This window comes from Helianthus annuus, chromosome 10, assembly GCF_002127325.2.
Source record: "Helianthus annuus cultivar XRQ/B chromosome 10, HanXRQr2.0-SUNRISE, whole genome shotgun sequence".
NCBI lineage: Eukaryota > Viridiplantae > Streptophyta > Magnoliopsida > Asterales > Asteraceae > Helianthus > Helianthus annuus.
In genome coordinates this window covers 99761928-99788921 of record NC_035442.2, presented here as the reverse complement: position 1 = coordinate 99788921, position 26994 = coordinate 99761928, and positions in this window count along the sequence as shown.

The window sequence follows — 26994 nt, the reverse complement described above, 5'->3', positions numbered from 1 at the left end:
GGTATATATGATTTCTTAGGTTTTGTATCGATGTATATTATAATTATTTTATATTTGTAAGAGTATATATGAAATTGTTTCAAATTAAATATATTAATCAATTTCGTAATATAGATTCTATGGTTCCTCTTTAGCAATGACATCATTTGATCAACTGTTTATATATCTCATGATAATGAACTGTTTATATATCTCATGATAATGACCGATTAAAAAATAAATAAATATCGGGAAGTCTAGAGTAATGGCAACAGATACAGAAATCAGATTTTGAATACATTAATTGTTGTTTAATGAATTTTGCTGTCAAGGTCCTTGTCGTGAATAATATCTATTGCAAATATATTTATAGTGCTATTTATTTGTTGTGTAGAAGTTTCGAATTATCAAAGTCGGTAATTATATCATTAGGCCTAGATTATTGCGACATCAAAAATCATGGATTATAATTTTACAATTTTTTTTAAAGATAAACTTCATTAAAAACTGGCGCCACTCGACTCCAAGAAAGAGACCGAGCCGCCCAAAAACCAAATTACATCAATGTTAATTTACACAAGGAATCCCAATCACTATGTTTACTTGTTAGGATCGGAGGCACTCATGATTGTGTTTGTTTGTTATAACTTGAATATATGATAAGATTTATGCAGCGGAAATAGAGACAAACTTTGTAAACACAATCAAAAGAGAAAATAGTTTTAGTAAACACATGCTTATCATTGAGTCGAATGCTTACAATGCAGAAATGATTACAGACATGCTTACATACTAAAGACCCCCCCTCAGTATGATGCTTACTGGTTGATTGCACAAGATGAAAGGATTGGAGGAGATAAACTCACTCAGTCAATCAAATGTAACAGTACAGTGTACTGTTCTATTTATAGGCAAATCAAACCACTGAAGCATTTAAGCTGACGTCACCATGAAAGTGACATCTAACAACCTAACAACCTTTAACCACTGTTCTTATACAAACACTGCTAACTTAACCACTAATTCTATACAATACAAGTGACAAACTAAACTACTGCTTTCTCCTTCCATTAGCACTGATGTTTGACTAATAGTGCTTTCCTCAAAGTTGATCAGTCCTTGAGTGGGCAGTTCTTTAATCAACAACAGTGATTTAGATAACATCAGTAGATTGAACCAGTAGTGTTTAATCCTTAACAGTTTTCAGGGCTTCATCAGCAGTTTGAAGGATAGCATCTGTTGTATACGGACAGTGGATAGAGGATATCAGATGTTATAAACACTTTCAAGGGGAAAACCTGGTGTAAGCAGTTGCTTATGATGAATCCACTGTTGTGAACCAGTTTTGGCTCTAATTATTTGTTCCACTGATAGGGTTCAATCCCAACAATCTCCCCCTGGAACAGATAATGCCAAAACCCTTCATTATTCTGGATCTTTATTGTCTCATCAGAAGTTCCCTAACTTGTACTTTAAATTGCAGTTCAAAATCCATAGAACTTGTATCATCCTCATCCCTACACAGTATAAGCTCAGGGAGATCTTGTAGATCTTTAACACCCAGGCCCAGTGCTTGTTCCCTTGATATGTGCCTTACTTCTCCATTGGATCTGATCAGTGTCAATACATGGGTCTTTTGATCAGACATCCATTTTAGTATTTTTGAACCCAATGGGTTTCTTGGGAGAGGTTTATTTACTGATGAGTTGGGAGATGATGGCCTTGTGAGAATTTGTTGAGCAGTACTCTGAGCTTTTGCTAGTTCAGAATTTTCAGCTGATATTTGTTTGAAAGCCAATTTTATGATGTCATTTGCTGCAGCTATGTCTTCTGTAGTTTCTTTTTCAATCTGCTCTTGTCTCTTTCTTTGATTTAACTCAATGTCTGAGACATCTGCTGATGTAAACAGTGGTTTGGAAGTATTGATCTGTTTTGGCTCTTTGTATTCAGGCTTCTGTGGTAAGCTAGGATCTGTCATCCTTCTTTTCCTTAACCTTTCATCAGCCTCATCTGTGTATTGCCTTGTCCATTTTGCTATGGCTTTGGCAGGTCCAACCTTTGCAACCACCAACTCTTGTTTCTTTCTCTTGTATTCTGAGGTAAGTTTATCAATGGCCTTTTTGTTTTTGCTCCAATTTGGAGCTGTCCTTTTCTTACTTGGATCATTCTTGATTCTCTTGATTCTGTTTACCTCATGCTTTAGTGCAATGAGTGGCCATTCACTGAATTGTTCTTCTTTGGCTGGATAAAACTTTTCTTTCAAGATGAATGCAAGATAATCCTTTCTCATTTCCTTTTGTAGGATGGCTCCAGGTGGTAGATTTGACATATCTTTGCTTAGATCTCTTGCATAATCTTCCATTTGTTTGACCTTAGTGAGTAAAAATTCCATTCATTCTGAAATGGCTTTATCACCTTGATCTTTACATTCAATTCTAGCTCTTATATCTGCTTGCCTGGCTTTGAGTTTTAGATACTCATCCATATTTGCTGGGTTCCTGAAGCCCATGAGAGAAGGAAATCTTCTTTTTAAAGGATCATCCTCTGTATAGAATTGTCTCATCTCTTCTTTTACAGCTTCCAATTCCAGTGGATAGCTTGCAGCAATGGATACAACATTTGCAGGGTTTATTGGTTTGGCTAGAGTTGGTGGAGTGGATGGTTGTGGCTTGATAACATTATAGGGTGTGGAGGATAAAGGAATAGGTGCTGGTATATCATCATTATTCTCCTGAAATTTCCTTTTCCTTGTATAAAGCTTTTTGGGTGAAGGGGGTTTTGGTTGTGATGTGACAATGGGTTGTATGGTGATTGTAGAAATGGTGAGAGCAGTGGTAGATGGCTGGCTAACAGCTGTTGAAACAACTGGTGTTTCAACCTCTGCTGTCATTACAACTACTGATATGTCAGTAGATGTCTTCTGCTTTTCAGCAGGTGGTGATTTGGTGGGTGGTGATGTAGTTGAAATGATTTTAGGTGATGGTGGTGGTAGGACAATAGTTGTGGTGTGTGTTGAAGTGGTGTGTGTTGAAGTGGTGTTTTTAGTTTTAACAATTGCTGAAACCACTGATGTACCAACAGTTGTTGATACAACAGGAGTTACAACAACTGTTTGGGTAGAGGTTTGATGCTTGTGGCCTTTGGAAGGTGGTTTGGAGGCATGCTTTGTGGGTCTGGAAGGTGTGTGTTTGGGTTGCCTCACTTGTCTAGTGGGCTTCTTCTTTTCATCCTTAGGATTTTCATCATCCTTTGGCTCAGAAGTACCTTGTGCATTCAGCTCTATATAAGCTCTTTTCTCCTGTTCCCACCTGGCTTTATCCTTAGCCTCTCTATCCCTTTTTACACTTGCTTTTGCTTCAGCAAGTGCATTTATTGTAGTATCAATCTTTTTACTCCCATCTGGCAAGGGAATCTTTTTAGTCATGGCATCATTTTCTGGTTCAACATAAAGACCATCATCTATTCCCTTCTTCTTCCACTGCTTGATTTTCTCCCCCTTTTTGGCATTATCTGGGGGAAGTTTATCAATAAAGAGAACAGTGGGAGGAGCAGTGCCAGTGGTGTTCAAGATGTGGGCCTTTATAGCCTTGATGTCTGCTTTGGTGTTTCTAAACCTTGACTCCATCATGTTTCTCAGCACTTGAACATGTATTGCATGTTGCTGATCAGCCATTTGTCTTTGTTGTTGGAGCAGGGGTTGAAATAAATTCCATAACTTATTTACAGCAGGTGCAGGTTGTGCAGGTGCTTGAGCTGGAACAACAGTGGGTTGCACCTTTTGAGCTTTCAACAACTGTTGCATCATATCTTTTATTTCAGCAACAGATGTCTCAAGGTTGTCAATTCTACCCGTCAATTCCTGATATTTTAAATCATCACCTAATTTAATGGGATCATCTGATCCCCACCGGCAGTGGTTAAATCAATGTGTGATTTAGGGAAAGAATTCCAAAAGTCATCCATTGATGCCCCTTGTTCTCGGTACTGGGGTCTTCTTCCTTCAACACTTGATAACCTTTTGATGTTACCAGTGGTCAAAACAAACTCACTAGTGGTTATCAGAGGTGCTATAGAAGGAATTGCCTTCATGGGAGTCTGATTGATGAAACAACTGGCCAAATGTAGATCTGTTGATCTAACACTTGTAGTTGCTACTCCACTTGAATTACTGACATGAATTACTTGTAACTCCTGCAGTGTAACCTCCTCAATTGTTGCTGGGATAGCAGAGGTATAAGTATCAGACCCAATCACTTGTGGGAGTGTACTCTCAGTGATAGGTGATTGAGAGGAACAGGTTTGTGTCTGAGCTATAGCAACTGCATGCAACAAGGGTATTATGGATTGTGGTAATGAGAGGGGTGAAGATATGGGTGTTGAAAGAGACATGTCCTTGGGATCAGGACTGAGGAAGATGGATCCAATTGGATCCAGAGCTTCATAATGTGGGGTCCCTATGCTTACAACCTTATCTTTTTGTGAAGATGCAGGAGGAGTTTGAGGCAAGGGTGGAGATCTTTCTACCATCTGCTGTGAGGAAGTAGCAGCAGTGGTTGTTGGTGACATTTGTGTTGTCACTAGCAGTGGCTCTGGGATCTCATCTTCTAGAGTTGCCTTTGATTTGGGTTTGGGGGGCTTTTTGGATGATTTCTTTTTGGTCTTTTTGGTAATGGCAGGTGTGGGTTTCATAGCAGTGGTTGTGCTACTATGATCACCTAGAGTAGTGGGCACAACAGCAGATACCCGAGGAGCAGTGGTTACTGCTAAAGTCTGCTCAGGCACCTTTGCTTGTGTTTTTCTAGGTGTTAACATTCTAGTGAATGTTTCAGGTGTTAAACCATTTATTTGAAAAGAAACACCTTGATTGAGCAAATTTTCATTTTCCTTTCCGAATTTTTGTTTAAAATAGTAGCTTAGAAACCTTGGAAAAAGTAAAAGCGATTTGCTATCAACATTTTTACCAAGTCATCAAAGATCTCCTTGGAATAGTTAAAATTTTCATTATGTAAAATAGAAAAACCCAGGAATTGGATCTTTAATGGTACTTCGTTAAAAGCAGATGTTTTATTTGAAACACACATCAAAAAGGTATGGAATAAAAACCTAGGTGCAGAAGGGAAGAAGCCTTTTTGTAAGGTATCCCTTTTTGTTTGTTCCGCATACCCCCTTTCAAGGAAATCCGTTTTTAACTCGTTTTTGGGAAAAGAAGTTTTACCTTGCTGATCATCGAGTTTAAAGACTTCCGAGATGGATTGTGGAGTAATTTTAATATCTTTACCCTTTATGGAAGAGTTAATGGCTATAACAGTGTCACCTTGAGATTCAAGTGTGGCATTTTTCCAGAACTCTCTCTGGGTTTGTTGGTAAATTGGAGCATCAGCAGTTAACAAAGTTTTGTACTTTGAAGCTGAAAGGGTGTCAATGATGGAATCGAAGGTTTTGGTGGTGGTGGGTTTTGTGAGTAAACCCAAGTAATTGTGAGGGGATTTGTATGGGATTTCAATGGGTTTAACGGCCTTTTGTGTGACCTTTTTGGAAGATGAGGATGATTTTGATTTTGATTTTGTCATTTTGATGAAGAAGAACGAAGAATGATTTGAGACGGAAGGATGGAAACTGCTTTGAGAAAGGAATTTTGGAATTCAATTTGACAGTGTAAAACCCTGTTTGGGGGTTTTGGTCAGGGTTTTATTTAGGGAAAAAAGTGAATGCTGATGTGGAAACGGTTACAAAGATCTGATGGCTAGAAACTGACCACGTGCCAACCTCTGATGAAAAGATGAATAATGGAGGACAGTTGTTTAAGGAACCACTGATGAAGCAAATATCAGTGGTTGCAACGGTCAAAGTGAAAACAGTGGATGATTTTAACTATCAGTGGATAAAACACTGATTTTGACCACCAGTGATTATGAAAGAACAGGGGTTGACTTTCAGTAGTGGACAGTATTTAGGAAACAGATGTTTGAGCAAAACAGTAGTTAGGGGTAAGGTAATGGTAAGGATTTGAAAGGCTATTATGTCAGCAACTGTTAGTGCAACAGTAAATAAGCTTTTGACAAATGTTTTGAGCATCTGCTGTTCTGATGAAAGGAATGATTTTGTCTTGTGTAACCACAATATCATGTCCAACATCTGTTGATGGTGACTTTGAAATATCTGCAAGAATGCTATCCTCAACAAAATACATTTTAGATGCAAATTATCAAGTTTAATATGTCAGCATTTTTTTTTGGAATTTGCATTCAAGGTTTTGCCACATGTCTATTACAAGTTTTGAAGCTTTTATAGATTTCTGATAGTGGTTTAGTACCCCAGATGATGGAAACCTTTTTACTATGGCTACTCATTTTGTGTTATAATATTTGAATTAGAACATGAATATCCAAGTGATTTCCTTGTTCTTCATGAAAACCTAGGTTTTTTTTGTGATCTTTTGTATAACAGTCTGTGATTAGTGTTTTGATTTATCAAAACTCTATAACGAACTCGTTAGCAATTGTGATCAGTCTGAATTTAGGGTTTGTTTTCTTTTCTTCTTCAATCGCCGCCCTAGGTGCAGTCTTGAGATCCTGACTTATTAAATCGGTTGTCGTTGGTCGCGATTAACTGAGTTTAATTTATCCAGATTGACACTCTGGTTTAATCAGTTAAGGATTGATTTTCGGCTTTAGGGTATAAGGATTAGGGTTTTCTTTTGGTTCGTGTTCTTCATTTTCTTGGTGCGGTGGTCGTCTTCTGTTTGCATGGTGTTTTCAGCTTCGTTGTTTAAGGGAGAGTTGTGTATTTTCTAATGAATGATCGTGTGAATCATGGGAGTAACATCCCATCAAATCGGTTGAACCAGGGTTTGTTCGATGAGTTAGGGTATCCTTCATCTCCGGCTGCAACTGATGATATCAATGATTCTATGCTTCATGATGCAGGGTCTACTCCGGGTACAGCTCCTGTTTGCGGTATTGGACTACGTGTAACAAACATTGAAGGAAAATCAATGATGCCGAGAAGAGGTATGTTTTTTACGGATAACGTGTCAGTTCTTGATGGTTTGGCTGCCATTTCTAAACCCGTTAACTTGGATAATATGGAGAAAGTCAACTCGGTTAATCAGGGTGTAGAAGAACAGCATGATCATGCTGCTGGTAGTCAACATAACTCTGGTAATGTTGGAAAACCTTTGTCTTATGCTGGATCTGTTAGGGGAGCTAGTGCAAGGAAGGTTAATTTTCGAGCACTGGCAACTGATGAGAAGCAGGATGGTTGCGATGTGGTTTTACCAAGGGATTCAGTTAGAGTGGCTCAAGATAAGTTGGCTAACACGTTGTATGGATACTTTTTGGGGGATCGGGTTGCATATCTCGTTGTGGAATACTTTGTTAGGAATAATTGGAAACGTTTTGGATTGCAGAAAACAATGATGAATGCCAATGGATTTTTCTTTTTCAAGTTTGCCGACCAAGCAGGTATGAAAAAAGCTCTTACTGAGGGACCATGGTTTATTCGTTCACAGCCGTTGTTTTTGGAAGTTTGGTCGCCATCGGTTAAGATTGAGAAGAAGGAAGTAAAAAAGGTTCAGGTTTGGGTTAAAATCCATGAAGTTCCTATAGCCGCGTATACGGAGGATGGATTAAGTTTGATTGCTACAACTATTGGGGAACCGAAAGCTTTGGATTCTTTCACAACCTCAATGTGCGTTGATATGTGGAGTAGAAGCAGTTTTGCTCGAGCACTCATTGAGATTTCAGCCGATAATGATCTCAAGGAGGAGTTAACTATTGCGGTCCCTTGCGTTGATGGGGATGGGTTTGTTAAGGAGAAGGTTTATGTTGAATATGAATGGTGCCCCCATAGGTGTGGTCGATACTATGTTTTTGGCCATAATGAGGAGTGTTGTCCTAAACAGGTTACTAAAGTGTCTAATGGTAAACCTAAAGATGGCAAGTTTCCTGCTCAGGATAAGAAGTTCAAACAGCCGATTCAGGATAGGGGACCTTCAAAGCGTCAACCAATTGTGGATAATGATGGGTACACGACTGTTCAAGGTAAGAAGGCTGCCAAGAAGTCTGGCATACCAATCAACAAACCGAAACCCAAATTTGAATACAGGCCTATTAATAACAAAAAGGATGGCGATACCAAGAGGATAGCTAAACCGTCAACTCTAGTGACTAGCAACCCGTTTGATATTTTAAGTGATGATGTTGGTGAGTCTAGCAATACTAATCGGGGGACGGAGAGTGGGCAAGATGAATCTGATGATGAGGAGGTGGTGGAAGTTTTTAACGAGACGAATCAGTTTCTTCGAGAGGATAAGCTTTTTGACGAAGCTAAAAAAGGGGCAAGCACTCCTTCTTCAGACGGTTCTAAATGACCAGTTTGGCTGTCTGGAATATAAGGGGATTGAACCGTCCTCTGAAACAAAATGAGGTTCGACAGATGCTAAAAAATAATAATCTTAGTTTATGTGCTATCTTAGAGTCTCATGTGGGAATGGATAAAGTCTCATGTGGGAATGGATAATCTTCAGAAGGTTTGTAATGCTGTGTTTAGGAAATGGGATTGGACTTCGAATGGGGGATGTTGTAATAAAGGGGCTCGGATTATTTTGGGTTGGGATCCGGTAAAGATGGATGTTATGGTGATTGCTCAAGCGGCTCAAATTTTACATATCCAGGTCACAAATAAAGCTGATAATAGTAAGTTTTTTTGTTCTTTGGTGTATGTAGCAAATTATTACGTTTCTAGAAGGGAATTATGGCACAATCTGCGTGTGCATAAGGGTATGGTTCACGATAAGCCTTGGGTTATTATGGGAGATTTCACTTCAGCTTTGAACCTGGAGGATAAGTCTATCGGTAGCTCTTCTATATCTCCTGGTATGCGAGATATCAAAGAATGTGTTGAGGAGATTCAGGTTTTTGATATAAACCGAACGGGCCTTCATTTCACATGGAGTCAAAAACCCAAAAAAGGAGTAGGATTGCTTAAAAAGATTGATAGAATTATGGGGAACGCTCCGTTTGTTAGTGCTTTTCCAGAATCTGTTGCCATTTTTAGACCGTATGGAGTATCGGATCATTGTCAGTGTGTTTTGAAGCTGGTTTCGCATGGAAAGCCAAAGCCAAGACCATTCAAGCTTGCTAATTTCTTGGTATATAAGCCGAAATTCTTAGATATTGTAAAGACTAATTGGGATATTCAGATTAATGGGGTGCACCAGTTCCGCGTAATTAAAAAGTTAAAAAATCTGAAGTCTCCGCTTCGTGGTCTTTTGTTTCAGCAGGGGAACCTTCACCAGAAGGTTAGTATTCTTCGTGGGGAACTTGAGGCTATCCAAAAAGATATTGATAGGGATCCTTTGAATGATATGCTGCGAAGTCAAGAAGCCGCTGTGCTCCGGGATTTCCAGGAAGCGTCTCTTGATGAGGAGAGGTTCCTTAAACAGAAATCTAAAGTTGACTGGCTCAGAGCGGGAGATGCCAATACGACCTACTTTCATACGACGTTAAAATGTAAGAACCACATAAACCGCATTGAGGTAGTCTATGACTCGAGTGGAGATATTTTTGAGGGGGATGGGGTGGCTACGGCGTTTATCAAGCATTATGAGCAGTTTCTAGGGTGTGAAGGGCAAGTGTCACTGTCTCATTCGCCTGATATTTTTTTAAATAAATTAAGTCCGGAAACTGCAAATAATATGGTTCGTCCTGTTACTTTGGAAGAAATAAAATCAGCTATGTTCTCTATTGGTAGTGATAAAGCTCCAGGCCCAGACGGGTACACGACGACGTTTTTCAAGAAGTCTTGGCATATAGTGGGGAGTGAAATTTCGGAAGCTATTCTTGATTTCTTTAATTCGGGGAAGCTGCTCCAGCAAATTAATCATACTTTAGTAGTTCTGGTTCCAAAAGTGGCGGCTCCTTCAAGAGTTACAGATTACCGGCCTATATCCTGTTGTAATGTTATTTTTAAATGTATCAGTAAGGTGCTGGTGGATAGGTTGAAGGGTTCGTTGAGCGGGGTAGTTAGTATTAACCAATCTGCTTTTGTTCTGGGCTGGAAAATATCGGACAACATCCTTCTTACTCAGGAGTTGATGCATAATTACCATCGAGACTTTGGTCCCTCGAGATGTGCTTTCAAAGTGGACATCCAGAAAGCGTACGACACAGTTGAATGGAGTTTTCTCAAAAAGGTCCTGCTGGGTTTTGGTTTTAATGGTACTATGGTTAATTGGATAATGTTGTGCGTGTCTACAGCCTCTTATTCGATCTCTGTGAAAGGGAATATTCATGGGTACTTTAAAGGCAAACGGGGTTTAAGACAAGGGGATCCCCTATCGCCCTATCTGTTTACTTTGGTGATGGAAGTTTTGACAAGTATTCTGCATCAGACAACAAGAATTGATTCGTCGTTCCGGTTCCATAATAAATGTGAGAAGCAGAATATTGTTAACCTTTGTTTTGCAGATGATCTTTTTCTATTTGCTAGGGGTGATGTGGCTTCGGCTAAGTGTATTATGGATTCTCTCACAAAATTTACTCAAATGTCAGGCTTAGTTCCTAGTCCCCAGAAGAGTACAGGTTTCTTTTGCAACGTTCCTAATCATGTTAAAAGAGAAATTCTGAACATTATGCCTTTTATGGAGGGTTCGCTTCCCGTGAGATACTTGGGTGTTCCTCTTGTTTCTTCTAGACTATTATACAAGGATTGTAGTATCCTTGTGGAACGTCTTGACCAGAGGATCAATAATTGGAAGAATAAAATGCTGTCTTTTGCTGGCAGATTGCAGTTGATTATATCAGTGCTCTCGGCTCTTCATGTGTACTGGTCTTCAGTTTTTATTCTTCCAGCTAGAGTGGTTAAGGAAATGGAATCGAAAATGCGGAATTTTTTATGGGCCCAATCCACCTCTAAAAGTGGTAGAGCGAAAGTGTCTTGGAAGTCGGTTTGTGTTCCAAAGCATGAGGGAGGTTTAGGCATTCGTCGGATCGAGGATGTAAATAAGTCGCTCATGGTTTCGCATATTTGGAGCATTCTTTTTAATCGCAATTCGCTTTGGGTGGCTTGGATCCAATCCTATCGGCTTAAAGGCCGTAATTTTTGGGACCACAAGATGCTGGCTAGTTGTTGTTGGAGCTGGAAGAAGATGGTTCAAATTCGTCCCTTGATTCGGCAACATATATGGTCAAAAATTGGTAATGGGAACCGTACTTCAGCTTGGTTTGACTGGTGGAGTGATATTGGTCCGCTATGCAATTTCCTCTCACCTAGAGTAATAACTAGGGAGGGTTTTTCGCTAAAAGATTCAGTTGCTGATGTTTACGCGAATGGTTCGTGGCTTTGGCCAGATGCTTGGAAAGATACATATCCGGTACTTATTCAATTGGATCAGATGCATCGAAATTTAAATGCTCAAGATAAGTTACTTTGGAAAGATGGAGATCACTTGTCTAAACACTCTTCGGCTACGGTTTGGGAGTCCATTCGGTCTAGGGACCAGGAGGTGAATTGGGTGAGTATCGTCTGGTTTTCTCAGTGTATTCCGCGCCATGCATTTTTGATGTGGCTTATTATGCGACACAAGTTATTGACACAAGACAAAATCTTGCAATGGAGTCATTCAAGGAGGAAGAACATGAACATGATGTGCTGTCTTTTGTGCTATGAGAATGTTGATTCGCATGATCACCTCTTTTTTTAATGCAAGTTTTCCTTGCAAATCTGGTGCACGGTTCGATCTAGAGTAGGCATGGAAAATGTTGACGCTAAGTGGAGTGTTATTGTCGACTGGCTTGGATTTCGTTCTCGGTCTAAATCGGCAAGGAATCTGGTATGTAGATTGCTGGTTGCGGCTCTGGCTTACGTGGTTTGGCAGGAGAGGAACAATAGACTTTTCAGGAATCATGCAAGGCCGCCGGATACCATTAGTCAGATTGTGCTAGAAAATGTTCGATACAAGTTGATGGGACTTAGATTCAAGAACACAGCTAGAGTTCGTGAATTGCTGGAGAAATGGGATATTAACGGAGATGATGGAGCCTTGTTAAACTTTATGTTTTTGAGTTGGGTCTGTCTAGATAGTAGTCTAGTGGTTGATGTATTTGTTTTTTTTCTTGGTTGTCCTTTGTTTTTTTTCTTTGTTCCACTTTCATGAGGGTGTGTCTCCTGATTGAACTAGTAAGGATATCTCCTTACTACTTGTTTCTTTTTGCTGTGAATATATGATGGAAAGGGTGAAACCCGAGTGTTAAAGTGTTTATCTGGTGTGTTTTATTCGGTTTCAAGTAATTATATGCATCGAATGAGATAACTACGAGAAATTGTGGTTTTGCAGGTTAATTGCTTAATTCGAAGAAGTTAGCATGTTTTGAGGTGAAGTGAAACGTGCGAGGTTGGTAAATGCAGCATGTGTCAATGTTTGGGACGTGTTTCGAATCACGTAGTAGATGTGCACTACGTCACCTACGGCTAGCAATCAACAAAGAAACAATTTGGAGGCGGTCAACAGGGAATTGACTATCATAAAAAGTCAAGAATAAAAAGATCATCATCACAACATTGGCGGCCCACATCATCTCACGATTGGCAGCCCATTACGAAAGTGGAGCTGCCATATTTCAAAAGGGTATTAACTTATATTTTAATAAAAGAAATCAAGGCATTATCAATATTGTATGGAGGTGGCACGTGACTTGTCTGACGCAAAGGATTAAAGGGTTTTAACCTAATGGTGGACTTTTTCTTGGGCTGGACTCACGAGATTGGCAGCAGCAACCAACAACATTTTTGGGCTCTATTATTCCCATCGATTGGGAGGAGCCACAAAACATTAATTTGGGCTCTCATAACCTCTACACGATAATCAAATTTAGGGGGGCAGCCGTTTGGAACATACTCGTGGCTCTCAACATCAGGGGAGCGGATCATCATTTGTCACTACACATCATCATCGATCAAGCATGAGACGGTACCAATCATGTCTTCACCACTCGCGTCCATTCAATAATGAGCAGCTAGTCTCTTCGGTTTCACCCAGGCGTAGGTAGTTGTATTTTCTAGTGTTTATGTATTTGTTCTTTAATTCAACTTTGTGACAAATTGTGTTTGATTTTTGAAACCATTGACAATAGTTTACATTTGTTTCGTATTCGTAAATTGTCGAACGATGTTAAAAGTTATGACTTTACGAAATGGTTATGTGTAGTTATGCATTGTCGTGGTTAGGTTTTACTTGTGTTGATTACAAAGTGCATTCTTGTCCGTTTTTCGAAATGTTGATAGTTATTGGCACCTAAGTCACGGTACACTAAATCCGCTAATCATATACAATTGAGTTGGATTTAAAACATGTAGGAACCCTAGGACTTACAATTACCGAAACGGGGTGTGATCCGTATTCTTAATTCCTGTTTTCAATTAAGTAGTTTAGTTAATAAATCATTGTTTTCGATAATATCAATTTGTCAGTTCACTCCGATATCCTTTCAACTAATTAAACAAATAAAATTATCAAACTTCATAATCACTTTGTACATTGTTTGTAAATAGTCTAATTAGTCGAACGGGTCGTGCAATACTGACCACCTGCTCTTCGTGGATTCGATACCCGACTTACCCTAGCTACCTAGGTTTAATTGGGTTTTTTACTGATCGGGACGACACGGTCACGTCAAAATGGCGCCGTTGCCAGGGAGCTAGTGCGCTTAGTATTTCATTGCTTGTTCGATTTTAGTTTAGTTTTTTTTTTTCTTTCTTGTATATTCGTGATTTTACTTTGGGTGGTCGAGCTTGTTTGTGCAGGTAGATGTTTTGCAGGTACCATCTTTCAATATGAATCGGGTAGATGATGATCCGTGTGAGTGTTGTGGAAGCGGAGAGCACTATTTAGAGGATTGCTCTGTTTTCTACGAAAAAGTTCAAGCTAACAAGGAACGGGAAGACTACCTCAGCGGATTGTTTGATTATAGGAGGGCGGATCATAAAGATTTTAATGGTCCATCCTCACATTATCCATACACTAGACTACCTCTACCACCAGAGCAAGAAAGCGGATGTCCTTGTTGTGGAAAAATTCATATACATGAAGATTGTCCAGTATTTTGGAAAGATCCGGTGTTTTGGAAAGGAAAAATAAAGTCTGGTTACAAGCCACCACCACATTATCAAGAATACTACTATAAACCCGAATTGCCACATTTCTCAAGTTACCGGGAGGAGGAGTATGATGATTATTATAATGAATACCCTCAACCGGTATACGAGAACCCACAAGATTCAATGCATTCTAAGCTTGATGCTCTCATGGACATGATGAAAGAAAATCATCAGGATATCAAAGATATGAAGAAAGCGAATGAAGTGAGAGATAAAGCCCATGAAGCATTGGTGGTGCAAGTGGGTCAATTAGCGGAGGAATTAGCCCAAATTAAACGAGACCAAGAGGTTTGGGCCAATGGTACAATAGTAGATGGTGATGTGGTGGAGGAGGTTATCGATCTTCCCGAGCAAGAAAATGAATGTTTGAACCGAGCGGAAGACATCCCACTGCGAGACGAGTCGGATCCGAAAGATGCCCACGTTCATATCCATCCTTATCCCATACTTATCACTCCAACCAACAAAGTTGGGGATGCGGGTTCGGGTATAAGGATTCGAAGGGTGGCGTTGCAAGACATAGACCAGTTTAGTAAGAAGCGACCCCAAAGTTGTACAATATGCATGCCGAGCAAAATAAAAAGAGAATGGATCCGGCATGCTAAATACCGAGCGTATGTTGGAAACTCGGTAGGCAAATGTGCACTTCGACCACCATGAGAGTCAAATCAGGTATGATTGTTGTAGAGTTTGTATTATTATTTGTTTTATTTTATTTTAGTAGTTAAATGAACGTTGTGGGTGTGTTCCCTATATAACCCTCACGAGACCTACTCGTCCTCCCGAGCTATCGGCAGGTTTAAAAGGGCTTGTTGCATAAGCTAAATGCAACCGTGATTCCTACGAAAGTGAGTTAGGTTTGTTGTTATTGTAAATTATTTTTCCACATAGATCAAAGTGAATTAACGTATGACTTGGTAATATTTTCATAAAAGTGGTAGAACTTGGTAGCTAATAAATTTTAATGGTTGTGAGAAGCATGCTTCTACATAAGGGTTAAGATTTGTAGGTACATTATGTTCGTGGGACGACCGCTTTCTTGAAGAGAAGAAGAAAACACGAGGAATGAGCTCAAAAATCAGGTGCATACGTTTCTTTTTACTTTTGATTTTTAGTTAGCAAATAAGTGGATTGTAAATTGTATTTTATTTTCCGGGGTGAAATTTTGGGGAGGTTAGCCGTGTCACATCCCTTGTGCGTTTTAAAAACTCTAGTTCTTACACATTGAGGACAAATGTTTATCTCAAGTGTAGGGATGGGGGAGTAAAAGTTTTCGATTTTTGACCCGTTCATTTAAACAGTACACATTGAGGACAATGTTTACCTCAAGTGTGGGGATGGGGGAAAATTTCAAAAATTTTTCAAAAATGTCTTGTTTTCAAAGCAATCTCAAAAGCACAAGTAACCAAGTCAACGAGGGATGTCACAACCCATTTGGTCTTTTGTCATGGTCAAGTTCAAATTAATAAACATAACGGGTATTTAGCGGGTGGTTATTTGGGAATAATTCGCCTAAAGAACTAGCAATTTATGCATATCACACATCATACCCTTATACGTGAGGTTTGAGCCACTTATATATCATAGATTTACATTTACATGTTTCTTTGTTTGAGTGGACCATTAGTCATGTATTGTAGAACTTGCAACTTTTGATACGTTTGAGACCATTGACTGAATACAAGCACGAGAATGATTAAGGCATTAGGTAAACCTTTTCCATTTTACACCATTTTTATATCCTTACCAAAAAAAAAAATTATCACCTAGTAGCCAACTTTGAGCCTAAACCTTTCGTTTGACAACCCGTTTAGCCCATAACCGTTAAACCTTTTTCTTTTAAACCCGTGTGATGGAAATTTGATTTTAGGATTATTTGTTTGTATAGTTGTGGTTTATATTTGCAAAAAAAAAAAAAAAAAAAAGCAGAAAAATTGTGAAAAAGAAGAAAAAAATTGTTAAGAAAAGCACAAAAATATGCGTTTATAGTTTGATTAAATAAAAGGCGAAAAATTGTTGCCTTCTAGTCGATGTTTGTAGATAATTGTGTTTAGCATAGTTATTTTGTAATAAAAAAATCGAGTTTTCATCACCTTAGCCACTTTAAAAATATCCTATTCCATACCCTTAGCCTAGCCCCGTTACAACCCTTTAAAGCCCTTTTGACTTGTGCTTGGTATTTGTGTTCGGTGGTGGAGAATAATTGAATTGCAAGCTTATGCGGGTACGTGTTCTAATCGGTTTGAGTGATTACTGAAAAAGTGCTAATGCATCATTTATTAGCCAATTTTTGAACCGAGTGGAGAGAACATTGTGAGGGATGTGCGTGATTTGCTAGTTTCAAGGGCGGTTTAATCTTGGATAACCATTTTACATACTTAATCATTTATTGCTAAATATGTCAAAAAAAATTGTAAAAAGTTTGAACCGGGCATGACAATAGACCTTAACCTTAGTCTCGGGAATGGGATGTGTGATTCTCGTTCGACCCACGTGAAAGTGAAAAACAGATTTGCTTGAGGGCAAGCAAACGACAAGTGTGGGGATGTGATGGAAAGGGTGAAACCCGAGTGTTAAAGTGTTTATCTGGTGTGTTTTATTTGGTTTCAAGTAATTATATGCATCGAATGAGATAACTACGAGAAATTGTGGTTTTGCAGGTTAATTGCTTAATTCGAAGAAGTTAGCATGTTTTGAGGTGAAGTGAAACGTGCGATGTTGGTAAATGCAGCATGTGTCAATGTTTGGGACGTGTTTCGAATCACGTAGTAGATGTGCACTACGTCACCTACGGCTAGCAATCAACAAAGAAACAATTTGGAGGCGGTCAACAGGGAATTGACTATCACAAAAAGTCAAGAATAAAAAGATCATCATCACAACATTGGCGGCCTACATCATCTCACGATTGGCAGCCCATTACGAAAGTGGAGCTGCCATATTTCAAAAGGGTATTAACTTATATTTTAATAAAAGAAATCAAGGCATTATCAATATTGTATGGAGGTGGCACATGACTTGTCTGACGCAAAGGATTAAAGGGTTTTAACCTAATGGTGGACTTTTTCTTGGGCTGGACTCACGAGATTGGCAGCAGCAACCAACAACATTTTTGGACTCTATTATTCCCATCGATTGGGAGGAGCCACAAAACATTAATTTGGGCTCCCATAACCTCTACACGATAATCAAATTTAGGGGGGCAGCCGTTTGGAACATACTCGTGGCTCTCAACATCAGGGGAGCGGATCATCATTTGTCATTACACATCATCATCGATCAAGCACGAGACGGTACCAATCATGTCTTCACCACTCGCGTCCATTCAATAATGAGCAGCTAGTCTCTTCGGTTTCACCCAGGCGTAGGTAGTTGTATTTTCTAGTGTTTATGTATTTGTTCTTTAATTCAACTTTGTGACAAATTGTGTTTGATTTTTGAAATCATTGACAATAGTTTACATTTGTTTCGTATTCGTAAATTTTCGAACGATGCTAAAAGTTATGACTTTACGAAATGGTTATGTGTAGTTATGCATTGTCGTGGTTAGGTTTTACTTGTGTTGATTACAAAGTGCATTCTTGTCCGTTTTTCGAAACGTTGATAGTTATTGGCACCTAAGTCACGGTACACTAAATCCGCTAATCATATACAATTGAGTTGGATCTAAAACATGTAGGAACCCTAGGACTTACAATTACCGAAACCGGGTGTGATCCGTATTCTTAATTCCTGTTTTCAATTAAGTAGTTTAGTTAATAAATCATTGTTTTCGATAATATCAATTTGTCAGTTCACTCCGATATCCTTTCAACTAATTAAACAAATAAAATTATCAAACTTCATAATCACTTTGTACATTGTTTGTAAATAGTCTAACTAGTCGAACGGGTCGTGCAATACTGACCACCTGCTCTTCGTGGATTCGATACCCGACTTACCCTAGCTACCTAGGTTTAATTGGGTTTTTGACTGATTGGGACGACACGGTCACGTCAATATACAGAATCACCGGGGTAACCCTTTACCAAAAAAAAAACATGAATATCCAAGTATTTTAAGGTCTGTTAACAATCAATCTTTGATCTATGTTAAAACACACTTGAGTTTGACATGACCTTGACACCTACACCATTTCCTTTTGATCTATTTTCAAGGATAATATTACCAAAAAAAATAAGGGTTCTACATCCTGACAGGTGTTTGAAACTTTTACTATCAAAAACAAGTAAAAGTACAAAATATATCACTCTAAAGAAAAATAAAGAATGATATATCCTGTTTTATTTGAGAAAAACCTTTTCAAGAAAAATAATTAAAGGTTATTATGAAAACAACATCAAAAAAAGGATCTGGTATATTTTCCAATTAAACTCATGATCACATCACTCTCAAGTTTTTTATGAAAATGGTCAATGATTTGAAATACATTGTAATAACCACTGTTTGAGACCATTTCCTTGTTAATTGATTGCAAAAATGAGCAGACATGTACACATAAGTTTTGAAAGTCCTGTTATAGACTTTGTTACCATGTGATGATTCTGAAAAACTTGTCTAGTCCTCTTGTGAGTTTAATCACCGATGATACTATTGTTACCTAAACTTTCCTGAATCAATGAATGCACACAGTTGCTTGATGACCATTGTTCACCCAATTTTGGACTCTTAAGTGTTTTACATTTATACTCTTTTCTTTTGACTTCAAAAGTTTTAAGATAAACACACTTTTGAGTTTTTGTGATTTTTCTTCTTCCCTTTTTACCCTTCCCATTCATAAGTACTAAAATACTCACTGGGAGGTTTTTATTGAAGGAATACTTAGACCAGAATCATTTTACAGCAATGTTTGGAGAGACTTGGACATTTTTGCACATGCTTATGTCAAATCTCACATTACATATGATTTAGTCCGTCTTAACACCTGATTTTCTTAATGTATTCTTAACAAAGTTGATTTGGTCCTTTTTAACAGGATTCTCAACCTGTTTTTCAACACATAAGATCTAATAACTAAAGTTTTAATATCCCTCTTTTTATGTTAACAAAAACACTAATGTTTTAACTAAACATAGATTTTTGTTGACCTGAGGTACACACTTTAGCAGCAAACACGATGGATACAGCACAAACTTCATAACTATGATTGAAATCAATTTTGTAAAGAAAATAATTATACCATAATTATCAGACATATTTTTCAGATCTGAAAACTATAGGTGATTTATGCATGACATCACTTGTTGCGTGAAGTTTGTGTGTCTTATGACATCTTGGTTGTTTTACAGAGACCGTGAACGTGATCACTCGTTACTCTGTTTTTCAACTAAATATGATCAACCTTAGCATCAATGAATTTTGAGCTGAACTGTTATGTCAAATTGATTGTTAGATCAAAATTGACTGTCCAAGCTCTGATACCAATTGTTAGGATCGGAGGCCCTCATGATTGTGTTTGTTTGTTATAACTTGAATATATGATAAGATTTATGCAGCGGAATAGAGACAAACTTTGTAAACACAATCAAAAGAGAAAATAGTTTTAGTAAACACATGCTTATCATTGAGTCGAATGCTTACAATGTATAAATGATTACAGACATGCTTACATACAAAAGACTCTCCCTTAGCATGATACTCACTGGTTGATTGCACAAGATTAAAGGATTGGAGGAGATAAACTCACTCAGTCAATCAAATGTAACAGTACAGGGTACTGGTCCATTTGTAGGCAAATCAAACCACTGAAGCATCTAAGCTGACGTCACCATGAAAGTGACATCTAACGACCTAACAACCTTTAACCACTGTTCTTATACAAACACTGCTAACTTAACCACTGATTCTATACAATACAAGTGACAAACTAAACTACTGCTTTCTCCTTCCATTAGCACTGATGTTTGACTAACAGTGCTTTCCTCAAAGTTGATCAGTCCTTGAGTGGGCAGTTCTTTAATCAACAACAGTGCTTTAGATAACATCAGTAGATTGAACCAGCGGTGTTTAATCCTTAACAGTTTTCAGGGCTTCATCAGCAGTTTGAAGGATAGAATCTGTTGTATACGGATAGTGGATAGAGGATATCAGATGTTATAAACACTTTTAAGGGGAAAACCTGGTGTAAACAGCTGCTTATGATGAATCCACTGTTGTGAACCAGTTTTGGCTCTAATTATCTGTTCCTCTGATAGGGTTCAATCCCAACATTACTCTTATGTTTATACCATAAAAATCTGTAAGCCTTCACGGAGAAATCAATTTAAGCCACCTATAGAGTATCTTTTAGAAACACTGGTGTAGATGAGGAGGTTTCAAGTTCCATCCATCTCAACTCTGAATCAGAAATGAGGAGGAGGTTGAGTTTGCAATAGATAGAGATCAGCAAACTGAACAAGGAAATCTGGGTGGAGAAAATTTGTTTTTCTCAACAACTTGTGGAGAATCATTCACTGGAATGATTCAAGGAAACAAGGAAATCCAGGATGAAAATCTGTTTTTCATATCTGGTGGAGGAGATTCTGGAAAATCCAAGGATGCACCTGATTCTAGTAAATCCAAGGATGCACCAGAAAACTCCAAAACAGCTGCAGATGTGTCTGCAGCTGGTAAGTTAGATGGAGCATCTGTTGTTCCTAATATCCAAGAAACTTCAAATATGACATCTGAGCAACTTCAAAAAGCCCTAGATGATGTATTTGAAGTTTGCAAAAAGAAAAATCTAGTTAAGGAAAAGCTTGACTTGCTGTTATCAGAAATGAAGGGTCCAAGATCAGAACTGAAGACTTTGACAGAATCAATGGAGCTCATCAAAGCACAATCAGAAAGAAACACTAAAACATTGAAGATTCTGTAACAGCAAAGCAAGTCACCAGAAACCAACATTCCTTTAGCAGATATTCAGAAAGTCTTCACAGAAATGGAGAAGATCAAATCACAAATCAAGGAAGCCGTGGAATCAAGAACATCAAGTAGTTCCAACAAGGTTTAGGAGGAGATCACTATTTTAAGGGCCAACAACAACAGTATGACAGATGCCCTTGAAAAACTAGTCAAATAATGGGCTGCACTACAAGAGCAAAACAAAGAAGAATTTGCCAAGGTGCATGAGAATGAAACCAGAAATGCTCAACTTATGAGAGATGTCCAATCTCTCATGAAGAGGATGCACTACAACATTGCTAGCCTGGTAAATGTAGACTTCAAAGAGCTCATGATTCCAATTCCCAAAGAAGCCTCTCATCTAGAGATTCCAAAGATCATCAGGCAGCAACCCAATGTCACACCTGCTACTCAAACTGGAACCACATCAATGGGTCCACCTCCACCAATATCAAAAGAAGAGATGATGAAAAGGTATGAAGCTTCGCCTAAAATTATCTCTAATTTAAATATTGATGTCCTCAGTTTGGTTCAAGACCAACTACGTCAGGGGATACAGTCTTAAGTAAAGACATAACCCTGCAAGCAAAAAGAAAATGGGAAGATTCAGCAACATCTTCAAAATTGCCAAAGATTGTACAGAAAAAGACTCCCGAAGGTGACACTGTGAATTCAGGATTGTGATCGATTCCTTCTCCGTTGAGTGCGTACTAACACGTATAATGTGCGGAATCCATATACGTGTGTGGATCAGACACTATGATGTGATTATAACTGGTTTCTATTACTGATTTAACAGAGTTTACACCACGAAACCAAACGGACAGAGCTTCGCCTCAAGAATGCTCAAAGTTACAAATGACAAAGACAAGCCACCTATTTATAGTGTGGTGGGTTCGAACAAGGCATGTCTGGCTGGCTTCGTACGAAGCTGCCTTTGCTTCAATATTTGATTTCTTCAATGTTGCACCAGTCTTGTGTCATTCGTTCCAGTTACGTTCCGTGATTGATGCAACCGATAGACATATGCACTCACAGACTCCCCCTTGGATATTGTTGCAGCCAATCTCGTAGCTTTTGTCTCTCTCTGAGTCTTTAAGATATGTTGACATTGTCAGCAACACAGACTCCTCAATCTTTAATAGAATCCCCGTGGATCTGTTTTCAGCTTCAACTGCTCCCCCTTTCGATCAGATCTATCTTCAGGCTCCCCCTTGCTTTAAGCTTCACTGCTTTCAACTGCTAAGGATCGTTATCTGACTCTACAAGCTCCACAAGTTCCTCCAGGATAGTCACCTGGCTCTTTGATTATAAGCTCGACTTCAGACTCCCCCTTAAGCTCAGCTATCGGGATCGTAGTCTAGCTCTTTCATCTACAAATCTCAAACATTTATAAGAAATTTGACAATTCTAAGTTTGAAAACCTAGCTCTAAACACTTATCATGACTAAGCTGGAGTATTTCAAATATATGACAGTGAAAGCTTTTTAGGTTTTCCCAGGAATGATGACCTGGCTCTTAAAATATTTTTGAATCGAGAACCTTGCTCTATTGAACAAATGTAACAATATGAATTTATCCAGGATTACCCGACTCCACTCCCCCTATCAAATAACTTTATAAATTTGACAATGAAAGCATCCAAAAGCTCTTCTCAGATGATTAACAATGAGATTTTGACAAGATTATCTTCCAAGTCCAACCTAATAACCTTGGAGATTCACAAACTATCTTTGAATTTTTTTTAATTAAAAACCTCAAGTTTCAAATTAATGAATTTGTTTATTTTCAGAAACATGTTCAGCATACTTAGACTTTGAAACTCAGCTTTCAGACATTGGTTATTGAAAATAAAGTAGAAACAAAATCTTTTTGTATTTTTCAAAGTTTATGCTAAAACACTCCGAAAATCTTTTTGTAATTTTTCTTATCATAAAGCAGTAAAGAAATATTTACAGACACTATTTTTGTTTGAATTCTTCTCAGAGGATCATATCAGTTTATGACAAATCACTAGCACCGTTGACCTATAAACACTTTAAGTTCTAAAAGATTCACTTAGATTGTCAGTATACTGATCCACTTAATTTTTCACACAAATTTCAACTGACTCTAGATATGAGATTTAGTGTTTTAAGCACTTAACTTATTCGCGTGTCCCACCTCAGAATATACTCCTGTATCAAGATTCCCTAGACTCAGTCATATAAGTGAATATACCATAATGATATCTGTACTCTGGGTTAGTGCGAGACCTTGAGAGCTCAGGTATGAACTACCGTTCAATCAAAGAGATGAAGGCTCGACTTTAGGTGTGTCCTACTTAGGGATCTTCTTTACAACACTTGATTTGTATCTTTCGATATTTTATAAATTTTTATGTTGAGGGTAAGCATTAAGCACGTCAAGTATTATACGAAGTCTAGGCCATTGCTTCCGCAATATCAGAAGACCAGGTATAATACCCCAGATATTAAAGAGTAAAAACCTAGTATCTCAGAATTAGGCAATCTCTCAAACAAGATTTCGAGGGTTACCCATATATCCGAGAGATGTTCCCCATGAGATAAGCAAGATATTGATTTATAGGTTTATATCTCGAAATCAATCTACTAAGTGTGTAAAAACCTACTGGCACATCATCAATGAGACCGTTTGTGACATTTTATTTCCATTTCTTTAGCATACTGTGATTGTCTACTGATGTACAATCATTTTCTCTTTTTACACAAAAACTCTTTTTGATTTTCTCATGTTTTTGGCTTTTTCAAATTTTCAAATGTTTTTTGTATTTTCTGAAAATATTTTCTCCCCCTAAAATTCAAAACATTTAAAAAAATTTGACAACACGATGCAGATAGGTTTGTCTCGCCATCCATTTTCTGCTTCACATGCTCTGTTATGCAGAAAATACCCCCATGATTTACAACACATTGATTTTTAACAATGTTAAAACCATTTAATCACTTGTGAAATAATCATGTTTGTTCCGCCGTGAGGGTTTCGGCATATTCAATCAACCTATTTTTGAAATTTTAAATTTTTAAACAAATTTAAAAACAAACATAGTTTTTTTCATTTTTCAATTTTTGACAAAAGAAAAACATTTTTTTGGCTTTTTAAATTTTTAGGTTTTTTGAAATATGGTTTATTTATGTACAAAAACAAACAAACTCCCTGATTTTCAGTTGCAGGGATCCGCAGCCTTCTCATGTGTCAGGCTGCTCCTCTGTCCATTTTGACAATCAACTATCACCTGGAGCACCTGCACATTCAAACTATTGAATCATTACCCAAGCCTATTTAGACTCAGGTAGCTGAACATAAACCTTTCCAGGTAGAACTGGATAGTTTCGTTCATTCTTCTCAAAAACATCTTCAATTTGATTATCACTCACAGAAGTTTGTTTCTTGACCACCCAAGCTTGTCCTTTCAAAACATTCATTCGATAAAATTTTGAATCATTTTGTATGTTTTATTTTGACAAATCAATTTTAGGTTTCCAGATTTGTTTTGGTTCTCAAACATTTTCTTTCTGTTTCCAAATCTGTTGTGGCACAACCTTGGGTGTCACTGATTTTGGTTTCCAAGTTTGTTTTAATTCAAACTTGGTTGATTTTTGATGCACAACATCAGATTTCTTTTTCTCAACACCAACAGGTTTAAGATTTGGACATTTTCGACTGAGATGTCCAATTTGATGAGACTTAAAGCATGTTCTCTTGGAAACATCTTTCGCTTGTTGTTGTTGTTTCTTTTGAGCATAGAACTCTTCATTAGACTGTCGTCTAAATTGGAGTTCTTTCTCTGCTTCAGAACTTGTTCCGTGAACAAAGTTCGTCTTTTTCTGAGAATTTTTCTTTTCAAAACATTTTTGTTTCTTCTTATAACCCAACTCATCCTTCATGTTTTTCTTCTTATAGTTAGGTTTGTTATAAGAACTCTTCTTGCTCTTTCCAGCAAATTTTGAAATTTCAGACTTTTGAATTTCTACCAGTTTGAACACTTTGTCAACTTTATCTTAAATCACATCCTGAATCGGGAATTCAACATCTGAGAATCATCATTCGCATCTTTCTCAGATTTTGAATTTTTAATATACCTTTCATGAAAACTTCCCTCATTTTCATCCCGTGACTCAAATTTATTTGTTCTGTATACTCCTCTGACAAAATGCTTTCAACAACCTTACCAACCACCTCTGAATCATCGAGATCATCAGATTTGGTGTAAGTCACATCGATGTTGTCGAGTAATTGGTCAACCATGTTTATTGCTTTTTCCACATTTTCTCCATCATAGAATGTATAATTATCCTCCAACGGTGGTGGAACCTGATGGTATTCTGACCTAATTCCCTTTTTGTTCTTTTCGGAATCTTTACCATCCCGTGTGATGTTGAAAATACGTTCCAAAATATATGACGAAGCATGATAACTTTGAAGTTTGTTAACTAATTTCTCTTTTTCAGCTAATTCTTGTTTAAGTTTAGCAGCTTCATCAATATAGTTATTTAAAACCTTTTGTTTTCCTACAAATCTGGCTTCAAGAAATGCATTTGATTCCTGGCATGCTGATAATCTATTATCTAGACTTGTGACTTTACTTTTTAAAATCTCATAAGCTTATTTTACCGTGTGATATGACAATTTCATTCCATCATATTCTTTTCGCAACTCTTGAAAAGTTTTATCTTTTGGAACACATTCATTGCAAACTTCTGAACATTTTTCTTTCAATATTTTGTTTTCTTTTTCAAGATCATCACATTTTTGTGTCAGCTTTTCATTTTCTTGTTTCACAAACTTTTCATTTTCTAACATTTCATTACATTTTTCTTTGAAAATATTTTCAATTTTAGTAAATTCAGTGTCTCTGGATCTTAGACTGTTATCCTTTTCAGTACAAGCTTTGCACGTTTCCATGCACTTCTTACACTGTTCATCAGTTTTATGATTAACTTTATCTAACATTTCTGAAGATTTAGATTGAATTTTTACCTCAGCATTAGGTACAGTGGCTTCTTCTGCCTTTTGTTGTTTTCCAGCAACAACTTCATCAACTTCTTTCTCTAGCTTCTCATCAGCTGTCTTCTTTACTTCTTTCACCATCTTCTGACTTTCAATCACAATCTCTTCCACTGTCTTCTTCTTTTTCTCCAAACTTGCATAGATCACTTTGTTGATTTCTTCTTCAATCTTTTCTCTGTAACCTCGAATCTCTCTAATCCCTCAGCGCCAAACATCCTCAGTTGGTATAGCAACAACTAGGGCATCAAAATCTACCTCATCTAGATCAACTGCCAGATTACCTTTCGGATCAACATAACCATCTCTTTCAGTATCCCATCTATTTGCCCACCTTGCTTCTTTGTAAGCATCGTAAACACTATCCAAATAACCTTGTGCCTCTATTTCCTCTCGGCTTCTTTTGATCTTAGCAACTATTACTTTGAGTTCTCCATCTTCTTTAATATGATCATTCCAATTGAACCCTTCATCATCTTGAATCCTCCATTTGCTATCATCTTGAAGAATACTTGATTCACTACGATCACAAATTGTCAATACAGCTTGTTTCTTCTCTTTAGACGAACTTTCTTCAAGCTGGTTTCGCGTCGGTTGCTCATTGTTGTGATGATAGATAGTTTTCTTATAATAATCATCGTGAAATGGATTCACACTATCATCAGCTTTGTTGTTTGTGCATTCCCTTTTGAAATGCCCCTTTTGCTTACATTTAAAACAAGTGACTTTAGATTTGTCAAACCCAATCTTCATATCAGGGCCTTCCAAACATTTTCTGTCGGTGATTTCCATGAACCTTTGAGCTCTCCTGATTATGCTAGCCATGAACCAACGAATATCCATCAGCTCCATCTCTTCTGGATCAACCTGATCGTAATCTTCCTTCGTCATGTTCGGATTACCGATCTTACCTGCAATTAAACCTTCATAAGATCCCAAGATAGAAGC